The sequence below is a fragment of the Globicephala melas genome, chromosome 13, assembly GCF_963455315.2.
Source record: "Globicephala melas chromosome 13, mGloMel1.2, whole genome shotgun sequence".
Classification (NCBI taxonomy): domain Eukaryota; kingdom Metazoa; phylum Chordata; class Mammalia; order Artiodactyla; family Delphinidae; genus Globicephala; species Globicephala melas.
Genome location: NC_083326.1, coordinates 73,720,569 through 73,733,006, shown reverse-complemented (window position 1 = coordinate 73,733,006; position 12,438 = coordinate 73,720,569). Strand labels below are relative to the sequence as shown.

General features: G+C 42.7%; 1 long non-coding RNA gene across 1 annotated transcript in view; it reads left to right on the top strand.

Annotated features, from left to right (window-relative positions):
• LOC115855354 (uncharacterized) overlaps positions 1-7,519 on the top strand; it is a 41,092-nt gene extending 33,573 nt beyond the window's left edge. The window contains exon 3 of the long non-coding RNA XR_009566522.1: positions 7,203-7,519. This is a non-coding gene — a long non-coding RNA (uncharacterized lncRNA). The remainder of the gene's footprint in view (positions 1-7,202) is intronic.
• Positions 7,520-12,438: the final 4,919 nt, after the last annotated feature.

Below are 12,438 nucleotides of genomic sequence, written 5' to 3'. Positions count from 1 at the left end.
CTTGAATCCTTGTCTCAGAATGAGTTTCTTGGGGAACCCAGCCCAAAACAGCTCACCGTACCCTCATCTGCTATTTATTGTAGAACTCCAGGCTCCTGCAAAGTTCACTCCCTATCAAGATTTCTGGGGGTGCCCAGGAGGGAGTCACATATGGTCAGAAACAAGTCTAGTCAGCTACGATGTTTGTGGATTTTTCCTCTTTTTCTCCTATTCTGGGCACCCCTGTACCAACCAGGCATGCTGCTATTTCTGCTGCTTATGACCGACTACCTTGACTGATTTCCACTTTATCCAAGAGTCATCTCCACCTTGTATCACTGGGTATCACCTTTCCTACCAGGCACTGCTGCCACCTATCAGGTACTAACTAACACAAGGTGCCAGGTGCCAAAGCAGTTGGATGTTCAATGGTGATGTTCAGTCGAGGGGAATGCCTCCCAGCCACTCTGTGTTCCACCGTGTTGATGAGATGCTAGACCAACATTGCTTTGGGGACCAAGAAGAGGTTTTCATTAAACAACCCCCTTAGTTTTTACTTACAGCCATAGCCACATAAAACTCAGGCATGGTAAGTCCATAAGGACTGGTCGTGAGAACTAATCTGAGTGACAGGTACACTGCACTCCTCAGAAATCACCCATCCAAACTCTAGCCAAATATTAACCTTATTTTGAGTCTGACTTATTTATTTGACTGATCTGTCTTTCCTTTTGATGAGTTATCTCCTGGGGGTTCTTGGGCCCCTGGTGCAAACAGGGTACATGCAAGGTGTCTTGGTATATGGAATTATTAACTAAAATACTATTGAATATTGGAGGGCACCTACCCAAACCAATCAGTTCTTAGTTCTTTCTGGCAATTATAGAACAGGGTCAGCTGTCATTGAAGCTACTACTGGATCATCTGTGTGAAAAAAAAAAAAAAGCATCTGGTTACTCTTGTGCTCTAAAACCTTCAATGCCTCCCCATTACCCTTAAAATAAAATTTAGACTTCTTAATATGACCTACTGGCTGCTGTTGGCTCCTGCTTGCCAATCCCATCTCCTATCCCTTTCCCTTTTGCTCACCACATCCTAGTCATATGACTTCCTTTCTGTTCTTCAAGCACATCAAACTCTCCTCCAACTCAAGGCCTTTGCGTCTGTTGTGCCTTCTGCCTGGACTGCCTTTCCCATGGCTCTTCCTATGGCTGAATCCTTTTTCTTCAAGTGTCTGCTCAAATGTCATCTTCTCAAAGAGATTGCCCAGTTACCTGACCTAAATTAGAGACACACACACACACGCTCCCCACCATTTGATAAAGTTACTCTTTACCAAATCATTATATTAATTTTTTTCCATAGAACTTGTCAGAATCTATGATTATCTTATTCATTGGCTTTCTGTCTTCTTTCACTGGAATGTAAGCTTCCTGAGGACAGGTACGTTGTTTGGTTTTTTGCTGCTGAATACTCAACACCAATCATAGTGCACACAATATCCATCCAATATGTTGATGAGTGAATGTACATAAACAAGTGCTTATTTTCTGTTCTCAATAGCAGAAAGATGCATACTTTTGTTTCATCCAAAACTGAGAGTATATCATTAAGTATGAGTTAAAAAGCAGGGAGGCCAGCAAACATCCCTTATTTTCCCTCATTTAAAATATTTTAATGATTGTATCATAAAACATTTCCTAGTGATTCTGATCTGTATGAACATCAGTAACTGGCAGGAGAGGAGGAAAGCTTTATCAAACTCCCCAGTTTAACGCATAACCAATTTCTGGTCCAGGGTAAAGTCTAAGGAAAGGTCAATAAAATTGGCAAACATTATTTCTAACCAACTTTTTCACATGATAGCAAAAAAAAAAAAAAAAAGTTCATGGTAGGGAATTCCCTAGCGGTCCAGTGGTTGGGACTCTGTGCTTCCACTGCAGGGGGCATGGGTTCAATCCCTGGTCAGAGAACTAGGATCTTGCCCGAGTTAGATCTTTTGACTAGACCAACACTGTCCAATAGAAATATAATGTGAGCCACATGCATAATTTTTTTCTCCACACACATAATTTTACATTTTCTAGTACCCACAATGAAAAGAATAAAAAGAAACCGTTGAAATTAATTTTAGTAATACATTTCATTAAACTTAGTTTTCCAAAATAGTATCATTTCAACATGTAATCAATATTTTTTAAAAAAGAGGGCTTCCCTGGTGGTGCAGTGGTTAAGAATCCGCCTGCCAATGCAGGGGACACGGGTTCAACCTCTGGCCTGGGAGGATCCCACATGCTGCAGAGCAACTGGGCCTGTGTGCCACAGCTGCTGAGCCTGCTCTCTGGAGCCCGCGATCCATAGCTGCTGGGCCCGCATGCCACAACTACTGAGGCCCGGGCACCCAGAGCCCGTGCTCCACAATAAAGACAAGACACCGCAATGAGAAGCCCGCACACTGCAATGAAGAGTAGCCCCCGCTCACCACAACTAGAGAAAGCCCACGTGCAGCAACAAAGACCCAACGCAGCCAATAAATAAATAAATTTTAAAAAAGATAAATTAGATCTTTTACATCCTTTCTTATTTTATACTTACAGCATATCTCAATTGAGGTGATAAATTTGTTGTCCATGCCGTGCGGCTTGCGGCATCTTGGTTCCCCAACCAAGGATTGAACTTGGGTCCCGGCAGTGAAAGTGCCAAGTCCTAACCACTGGACTACCAGGGAACTCCCGAGATGATAAATTTGATTGGAAATTATTGCTTTGTATTTAGATTTCAAAAATTTAGACTTGAAAAAGTAGATTCACGACCTTTTTTTTTTTCCCCTTAGATTCCATATATATGTGTTAGCATACGGTATTTGTTTTTCTCTTTCTGACTTACTTCACTCTGTATGACAGACTCTAGGTCCATCCACCTCACTACAAATAACTCAATTTCATTTCTTTTTATGGCTGTGTAATATTCCATTGTATATATGTGCCACATCTTCTTTATCCATTCATCTGATGATGAACACTTAGGTTGTTTCCATCTCCTGGCTATTGTAAATAGAGCTGCAATGAACATATTGGTACATGACTCTTTTTGAATTATGGTTTTCTCAGGGTATATGCCCAGTAGTGGAATTGCTGGGTCGTATGGTAGTTCTATTTGTAGTTTTTTAAGGAACCTCCATACTGTTTTCCATAGTGGCTGTATCAATTTACATTCCCACCAGCAGTGCAAGAGTGTTCCCTTTTCTCCACACCCTCTCCAGCATTTATTGTTTCTAGATTTTTTGATGATGGCCATTCTGACCGGTGTGAGATGATATCTCATTGTAGTTTTGATTTGCATTTCTCTAATGATTAATGATGTTGAGCATTCTTTCATGTGTTTGTTGGTAATCTGTATATCTTCTTTGGAGAAATGTCTGTTTAGGTCTTCTGCCCATTTTTGGATTGGGTTGTTTGTTTTTTTGTTATTGAGCTGCATGAGCTGCTTGTAAATTTTGGAGATTAATCCTTTGTCAGTTGCTTCATTTGCAAATATTTTCTCCCATTCTGAGGGTTGTCTTTTGGTCTTGTTTATGGTTTCCTTTGCTGTGCAAAAGCTTTTAAGTTTCATTAGGTCCCATGTGTTTATTTTTGTTTTTATTTCCATTTCCCTAGGAGGTGGGTCAAAAAGGATCTTGCTGGGATTTATGTCATAGAGTGTTCTGCCTATGTTTTCCTCTAAGAGTTTGATAGTTTCTGGCCTTACATTTAGATCTTTAATCCATTTTGAGCTTATTTTTGTGTATGGTGTTAGGGAGTGTTCTAATCTCATACTTTTACATGTACCTGTCCAGTTTTCCCAGCACCACTTATTGAAGAGGCTGTCTTTTCTCCACTGTATATTCTTGCCTCCTTTATCAAAGATAAGGTGACCATATGTGTGTGGGTTTATCTCTGGGCTTTCTATCCTGTTCCATTGATCTATATTTCTGTTTTTGTGCCAGTACCATACTGTCTTGATTACTGTAGCTTTGTAGTATAGTCTGAAGTCAGGGAGCCTGATTCCTCCATCTCCATTTATCGTTCTCAAGATTGCTTTGGCTATTCAGGGTCTTTTGTGTTTCCATACAAATTGTGAAATTTTTTGTTCTACTTTTCTGAAAAATGCCAAAAAAAAATGTCATGAAGAACCTAGGGGTACGATGGGAATAAAGACACAGACCTACTAGAGAATGGATTTGAGGATATGGGGGGGGGGGAAGGGTAAGCTGGGACAAAGTGAGAGAGTGGCATGGACATATATACACTACCAAATGTAAAATAGATAGCTAGTGGGAAGTAGCCGCATGGCACAGGGAGATCAGCTCGGTGCTTTGTGACCACCTAGAGGGGTGGGATAGGGAGGGTGGGAGGGAGGGAGACGCAAGAGGGAAGAGATATGAGAACATATGTATAGATATAACTGATTCACTTTGTTATAAAGCAGAAACTAACGCACCATTGTAAAGCAATTATACTCCAATAAAGATGTTAAAAAAAAAAAGTAGATTCACATACCCAAGGAATTCCAAAAATACTTAAAAGTTTTTCCAATAATGGAATCAAGTTTATCAGTTTTAAAATTTAACATGGAAATTAATAGCATTATGCTAAGTAAAAGAAGCCAGACACAGAAGGTCACATATTTTATGATTCTGTTTATATGAAATGTCCACAATAGGTAAATCCATAGAGACAGAACATAGATTGGTGGTTGCCAGGGGCTGGGGGAAGAGGAGTGAGGAGTAATTGCTTAATGAGTACGGGGTCTTTTCTGGGGTGATAAAAATGTTCTGGAACTGAGTAGAGGTGGTGGTTGCACAGCATTGTGAATGTACCAAATGCCATGGAATTGTTCATTTTAAAATGTTTAATTTTATGTTATGTGAATTTCACCTTGATTTTAAAAATTGAAACTAATAAAATTTAATTAAAATTATAACTTCAGTTCCTCCATCACACTAGCCTCAATCCAAGTGCTCAACAGCACTAGACAGACATTGTACAGCACGGGACCAAGCTACTCTTATGCCGAGGCCAGGGCTTTTAAAATCATTTATTTCTGTTTTTACAGGACACAGCTTCCCAGCACTTACTGAAAGCTTTCAAGGTGAAGTGTCCCAGTTTATTTAAGCACCACCTGGCAGCCACTGAAGTGTCACGTTTCTATTTCACAAGAGTTAGCCATGAATCTGATTGCTACTGTTCCACATGATCAGCACGTTTTGGGTGACAGATTGTTAAGTCCGTCACACTTTTGAGCATGTTGTGATTCTTTCATAGTTTTTCTGAAGGGTGCCCGGCATCCAGAAACTTGTGGTCTGTGCTTCAAGAACATTATAAGTCATTATAATGTTTTCCAACAGCCATCCCCTCCAGGGAGCTGGAGGGGAGCAGAGAAGGAAGATCACAGAGAGCAGGCACTGTGCTGGTCAGGACACACATGAAAAGAGCAGCTTAAATGATTAGGAGCGTAAAACCTTAAGAAACCCCAAGGATGATTCATAGGGCTCTGAAGGATCTGATGAGCTCACATGGCCCATCCTAAATGAATACAAGTAATTTGCTCTTTTCTTTCAACTCCCCCAGAGATAACGCTCAACAACCCCTCTTGTTTTTCTCATTGCACTGAATCATACCTCTCAGGTATCAAGAAGTGTTCCTCTAAGTCTTTCTTATCAAAACTTCTCCTATTAGTTTATCTTTTAAACCTCCCAGCTAAGCCTGAATATCAGGACCCTTTACCTGGAAGTATCTCCTTAGCATTTTCTCATTTTTGATGCTTCTATATCCCAATATGATTCTTCAGTTTGTAGGCTGCCTGGACTGTTTATCCTCTCTCTGTTTGTCTTGCTCCCCACTGCCTTTTTTCCCCCCTCTTTATTAGATTGGAGAGAAAAGTAAATAAAGTTTCCACTGGTCAGTTTTTTCTTGGCCAGTCTAATAGTGGAAATGTATTCAAATTCTACCTTTCTAATACTGGAGTGATAGCTGTCACCATAAATCTATACCTCTTATTTATTGATAACACAGACGGTGGATAGTTTCTTTAAACAGCAATGACAACAACAGTAAAATATAAACCATGGTGGCATATTCAGTCCTGTTGCTGACAAAAGTGATGTCTTTTATAGATGCCTCAGGAGAAATGACAAATATTCCCCAAAGAGTGTCCGTCTTTTATACCTCTTTCAAGGTTAAATTTGGCTGTGTGCAATGTCTTGCTTGCAAAATTTTGATTGCAATTAACAGAAGTGTCCTATAGTTAGTGTAAACCAAAAAAAAAAAAAAACCGAATGAGAGAAGAAGAAGTTAATGAAAGGATGCTAGAGGTATTTTGTGGCATCAAAGGAAGAGTTGAACAATTAAAATTTATAAAAGGAAGAAACCAAGGGTGAGTTTTGAGAATTCAATAGCAGCTAATGAACTTTTTCTCTAGAGCACTGCCATTAAAGAGCACACACTTTGTTCCAGGTCTCCTCCCATTTCCTTCCTTTCTATTTCCAATTTCAGATTCCTGGGAGAGAGCCCAGGGTGGGTCAGGTGCCCTTAAACAGACTTGGTGCAAGAGAGAGATGAAACTAGTGTTTAAGAGGGGTGACATTTGATTTGCTCAAATGAGATAAAACATGTAAGGCGAACTGTGTTTTCCGAAGATGGCCACAATCATAACTTCCATCCCACACACTCTTCTGCAGTGTGACCTTGTCACTCCCTCCTCATCAAGAGGTGTTCTAGTCCCTCCCCTTGAACCTGGGTGCCTTAATGGCTCACTTGTAACCAATGCAAAAAGACAATATCAGTGACAAAAGTGACAATGCTCTTTGTGCCCCATTATTAGTGTTGACACAGAAAATATAGGACACACGGTTAGCTTTGAATTGAGGATACCTGACAAATAATTTTCAGATAAACAATGAATATGTCTAAATGGGACATACTTATACTAAAAATTGTTGTTTATCTGAAATTCAATGTTAACTGGGATTATTATGTGCTAATTCTGGCCATCTTATCCAGTACCTATTCTCCCTTTCTTCCTTTTAGTAATAGGAGTTTCAGCCCAGCTAGAGACTGTTTCCATGCCTCCCTGGCGGTAGGAGTGGTCATGTGACTAGTTCTTGTCAGTAGAACAAGTGGAAGTGAAGTGTGTCACTTCAGCAACTTGCCCACTCAATTCCTCCATTTCCCCCCTTCTCACAGGATCAAATGATGATGCAGTGCTGGAGAGCCAGCTTGGACTGTGTAGATACAGACAGTACCCACCCCGGTATGGCAGAGCAACAACACAGAAGGAACCTGGGTCCCCATTCAGCTTCCAGGAGCAGAGCTGCCTCATCGCCTTGGACCAACTCCTACCTATGGGCAAGAATGTGAGAAAGGAGGAAATGTCTAACTTGATTAATCCCTGTATTTTGGGGTCTGTTTGTTATAGTAGCTTATTCATGGAAATAATAGAGCTGGGATCACTGCACTGGATCTGAAGGGCCTTACAGTTCCTGCCTACAATCTAGTCATTCAGAAACCCAACAAGATCCAGTTTCCACACATGCAGGGAAGCTGAATTGTATGCTTTTATCTGGATTCCCATGAGACCTGGCAGCCGTTTGAGATTTCTGCCTTGCTCATTTCCATTCATATGCTTGTAGTAATAGGAGACCATCTGGTTCTTGACACCAAAAGCTCCTAAAAAAATTCTCCCCTTTAATCCTGCACTTTTCATTTATATGTGTCCTTTCTGTCTTCCCTGCAAAATTGTGGGCTCCATGAGGACCAGAATCATTATCTCCCTCCACTGCTATTTCCTAGCACCTAGTGTGGTACCCGATGCAAAGGAGGTGCTCAGTAGAGGATGGATGGATGGATGGATGGATGGATGGATGGATGGGTGGATGGATGAAAAACTAGACTGTAGCTTATAGGAAAGAAGGCTTTATGGAATTTCTCCCCTTAAGTTCTGAATTCCTTCTGTCTTGACATTCTCTGTGTCACTGTGACATTTGAATAGGCCACATTCCCTTTTTTATCTCCAATTGTAGAGGCTTGCCTCAACAGAAGTGTTAAGTCAGGGAAACACGCCTTTAGGGCCTTCCTTTTTAGTTTTTTCTACAATCTTACAACCTTCTTGATAAGCACCCAGAGGCCTGACACTATGGACCTTCCCCAATCGTAAACAAAGTTTCCTTTCCTTGGTTCTACTTACTTAGCCTGGTTCATCTAGAAAACAGAGACTGAGACAAAGATTAATGTGCTGACACTTTATTTAGGAGGTAAAATCCTATGGAAGTGAGGATGTGGGAAAAAAAGAGAAAAGAGGTGAGAAAAGATGCAAAGCAACGTGATGCATTTCCATGCTGGCCACTGATCCCAGTCATTCACAGCAGGAAGCTGACGCTTGTTTGCTTGGCAGACGGATTTTTCCAGAGGGGCCACAGAAGAAACCACAGCTAAGAGGGGTCTGTGAAGGGGAGGAAGGAGAGGGAATGTATCTGCTCAGCTCTCTCCCATTTCCCACTTCCCAGTGGTCAAGACTCATTGCTTGGGAAACTAACTTCCCTACACTTCCTGGTTGTGTAACCTGGCACCTTGCAGCCACCCAGGCTGGAAAATTCCCATGCATGGCATTGCATGAAGCCCAGTAGTAGAAGGATAACTCAGTGTGGGTAGGAAGCTGATCAGGAAAGAAGAAAGAAGATGGTAGTCGAGAAATCTGGAAAGGTTTATAAAGTGCAATTCCCCTGCATGACTCAGGTCCATTCATGCCCTTCCATAGGATAATATTGGGCCACCATTGTGTCTGTAAGAACCACATTGCCCTTACTGTTTCCCAAAGAGGAGAGAAACGAGTTCAGTCAGTTACAGAGTTTGTCTCAGGAAGGTGGCTGTCACAAACTCCAGGAAGGCTGAGACAAGAGGATTAGTGACACAAGTTACAGTCTGTGGTAGAAAGAATAATGCCCCATCCCCAAAAGATATGCATATCCTAATCCCTGGAACCTGTCAATATGTTATCTTACATGGCAAAATGCATGTACGATAAAGTTAAGGACTTGGGTGAAGGGGACTGTAGCCTGGATTATCGAGGTGGGCCCAATCTAATCACATGAATCCTTAAAATAAGAGAATTTTTCCCAGCTGTGGTTAAAGAGAAACTTAAGAAGGATCTGAGTAATGCTACGTTACTGGCTTTGCAGTGGAGAAAGGGGGCCACTAGCCAAGGAATGTGGGCAGCCTCTCAAAGCTGGAAAAGGCAAGGAAACAGATTTTCTCCTAGAGCCTCAGAAAGGAAGACAGCCCTGATGACACTTGATTTTAGCTCAGTGAGACCCATCTTAGACTTCTGACTTAAACAACTGTAAGAAAATAAATTTATGTTTTTCCAAGCCACAAAGTTTGTGGTAATTTGTTACAGCAGCAATAGGAAACTAATACACAGTCTCTACTGCTATAGCAAGTCCTAGGGCCATAATTCATTTATCATCTCCCTCCTCCACTACCCACCTGGATTTCCCTCATCTTCAGCTAGTATTTTTGTTGGTCAAGGTGACTTGCCTGATGGAATACCCAGACGTTCATCCCCAAGGGATGCGAATGATTAGGTGCCCTTGTCGGGTCGCAGTTATTGTAACTGCCCACTAACAGTCATCCCAAGCATAGAAGTATCAAGTGATAACACTAGTGAACCCTCTGGGTTCCAGACATTCTCTATCCTGCCCCTGTTAAATACAGTTGAACCTTGAACTACGAGGGGGTGAATCCACATACAATTTATAGTTGGCTGTCTGCATCCATGGTCCCTCAGCAACCATGGATTCAACCAACCATAGACCAGATCATGTAGTACTGTAGTATTTACTATTGAAAAATATCCGAGTATGAGTGGATCCTTGCAGTTCAACCTCATGTTGTTCAAGGGCCAACTATAGCAGCAGCCCTAGTAATTCCCCCGGCAATCAGAACCGATTAACCCAGGTAGTGCAGTAACTCCCTTCTCTGTCTGTTGGTTCAGTGACATGAGGAGCCCAAAGTGACTAAGTGTTGTCACAATGTGCAATTCAGTGGAACCCTCCCTGTGTCCCCCAGCCTAAATGCTCCTCCAAAAATTAGAAACGCTTACCCTAGAGAGCCCAAGTTTACAGGGACGAGAAGCACAGAATCAGCAAGTGGATCATTGGGTATAATTGTGAGAAAGGCACCGTCTCCACCTCTGCCACCCCAGTCACTTTGTTCATGGGCCCATTGTGCAAGCTAGGAGGGCATTGAACAACAAGCCCCAATGAAGACAGAATTTCTTATTCTTTTTTGTATAACCAGCATAATAATGCTTTTTACATAGTAGTTAATATTGTTTATTTATTCAACAAACATTTAGTGAGGACCTACAATGTGGTAGACAATGAAATAAGTTAAAAATACCTGCTAAAAGTATCGGTGCTTATGTTGTGTTGGATTATATGGAAGCAAACACCAAGGTGGAGTTTTTGAGGGGTGCAGGACATTTAAAGGTTGGGAAGAGGCAGAAGGCAAAGTGCAAATGCAAGCTTGACAGAGCCTTGGTCAACCCATGGCTTAGGCCGCTTGGGCTGCTAAAACACAATACCATAGACTGGGTGGCTTATAAACAGCAGGCATTTTTCTCACCATTCTGGAGGCTAGAAAGTCCAAGATCAAGGTGCTGGCAGATTCTGTGTCTGATGAGAGCCCTAGGTCACACAGCTGTTTTCTTGTTGTAACCTCACATGGCAGAACGGGAGTTCTCTGGGATCTCTTTTGTTAAGGGCACTAATCACCCCCAAACGTCCTACCTCCAAATACTATCACCTTGGGGATTAGGTTTCAACAGACAGGTTTTACGGGGACACAAACATTGGGTCAACCCAGCAGGAAACTCATAGGACAAAACAGCCATTCCTTTATATGTCCTCATCCTTTTAGCCCTGATCCAGGCTGCCCTGGGAAGGGCATGATCTCAGGTGAGGCTGACCCTGAAGAAGCTGACCGCTGGAGGCCATCTGCTGACCGCACTCCTCACAGCTGGGCAGCAAGCCCTTCCTTGAAGAGGGATCTATCTGAATGGGACATCTCTGTGCCTACCAGAGTCCACCTCTTGCTCTGCTTGGACCCTGCCTCCATGTACTCTCCTCCATGGACCGGCTCCTCTATGGCCCCGTGGGTCTCTCTTCTTGTGGGAGAACTTGGAAGCGGGAATTAATGGGCTGAGCCGCGGCCCCTGCTGCTGCAGTTGGTCCCCATTCTCTTCCTTCTCCACTACCCGGTCTGGATTCACCTCCATCTCAGCTACCACCGCTGCTGGCTTTGGTGTCTTAGCTGGTGATGTGACTCAGACCCTTATCGCTGAGCTTAGCAGGCAGGAAGTTTGTTAGAGAAGGCTCTCAGCACGACACCTGTGGGGCAAGTGAAGGAAGCAAGATGGGACAGAGAGAAGTTGTGACATAGTCACAGCGAGATTCCAGCTGACCCCTCAGGGAGCTCTGAAGCTGGGCTTACCCTTCAGAGCTGTCCCCATCTGGGGCCAAGAGGACTGGGCCTTTTCTGCCCCTGCCTTGACTTCTCATTGGTTGCGAGCTGCCCTGGGGAAGTGGCTGTGACACTGGGTAGGATGGCTTTCTTCTGCCGAGGGCGATTCCCACACAAGGCTGACAGCTGAGGGCTGGTAACGGGGGTGTGTCAGCTGTGACAAGTGCCCTTCAGTCCCGAAGGGGGACGGCTGGTGCCAACCACAACAGCCCCATCTGTGCCCGGGACCCAACACTTGCCTCTCCCTGTCGCGGTCTCAAACTTGGCACCAGTCAGTGTTTCTCACTGACTCCTCTTTCCAGGTATTGTTATTGTAGTAAAATACACGTAACAGAAAATTTACCATCTTAACCATTTTTAAGTGCAGAGTTCAGTATTGTTAAGTACATTCACAGCATTGTGCAACCAACCCCTGGAACGTTTTCATCTTGCAAGGCAAGCTCAATAGCCAGCCATTAAATAGCTCCTCATTCTTCCTTCTCCCCAGACCCTGGCAACCACCATCTGGCTTTCTGTCTCTAGAAATGTGACCATTTTAGGTACCTTATATAAGTGTCTTTTTGAGACTGTCCTATTTCACTTAGCATAATGTCCTCAAGATTCAACCATGTTGAAGCACATATCAAAATTTCCTTCCTTGGTAAGGAATAATACTCCATTGGGTGTTTCTACCACCTTTGGTTTATCCATTCATCCGTCAGTAGATACTTGGGTTGCTTCCACCTTTTGGCTATTGTGAATAATGCTGCTGTGGACAGGATATACAGATATCTCTTCAAGACCCTGCTTTAAATTCTTCTGGATAAAAAGCCAGATCTAAGATGTTTTTGTCCAAGACGTTTTCAATCTTTCATTGGCTTAACTCCTTCTAGACCCAGACAGAGGTGAGGATGAACCACCT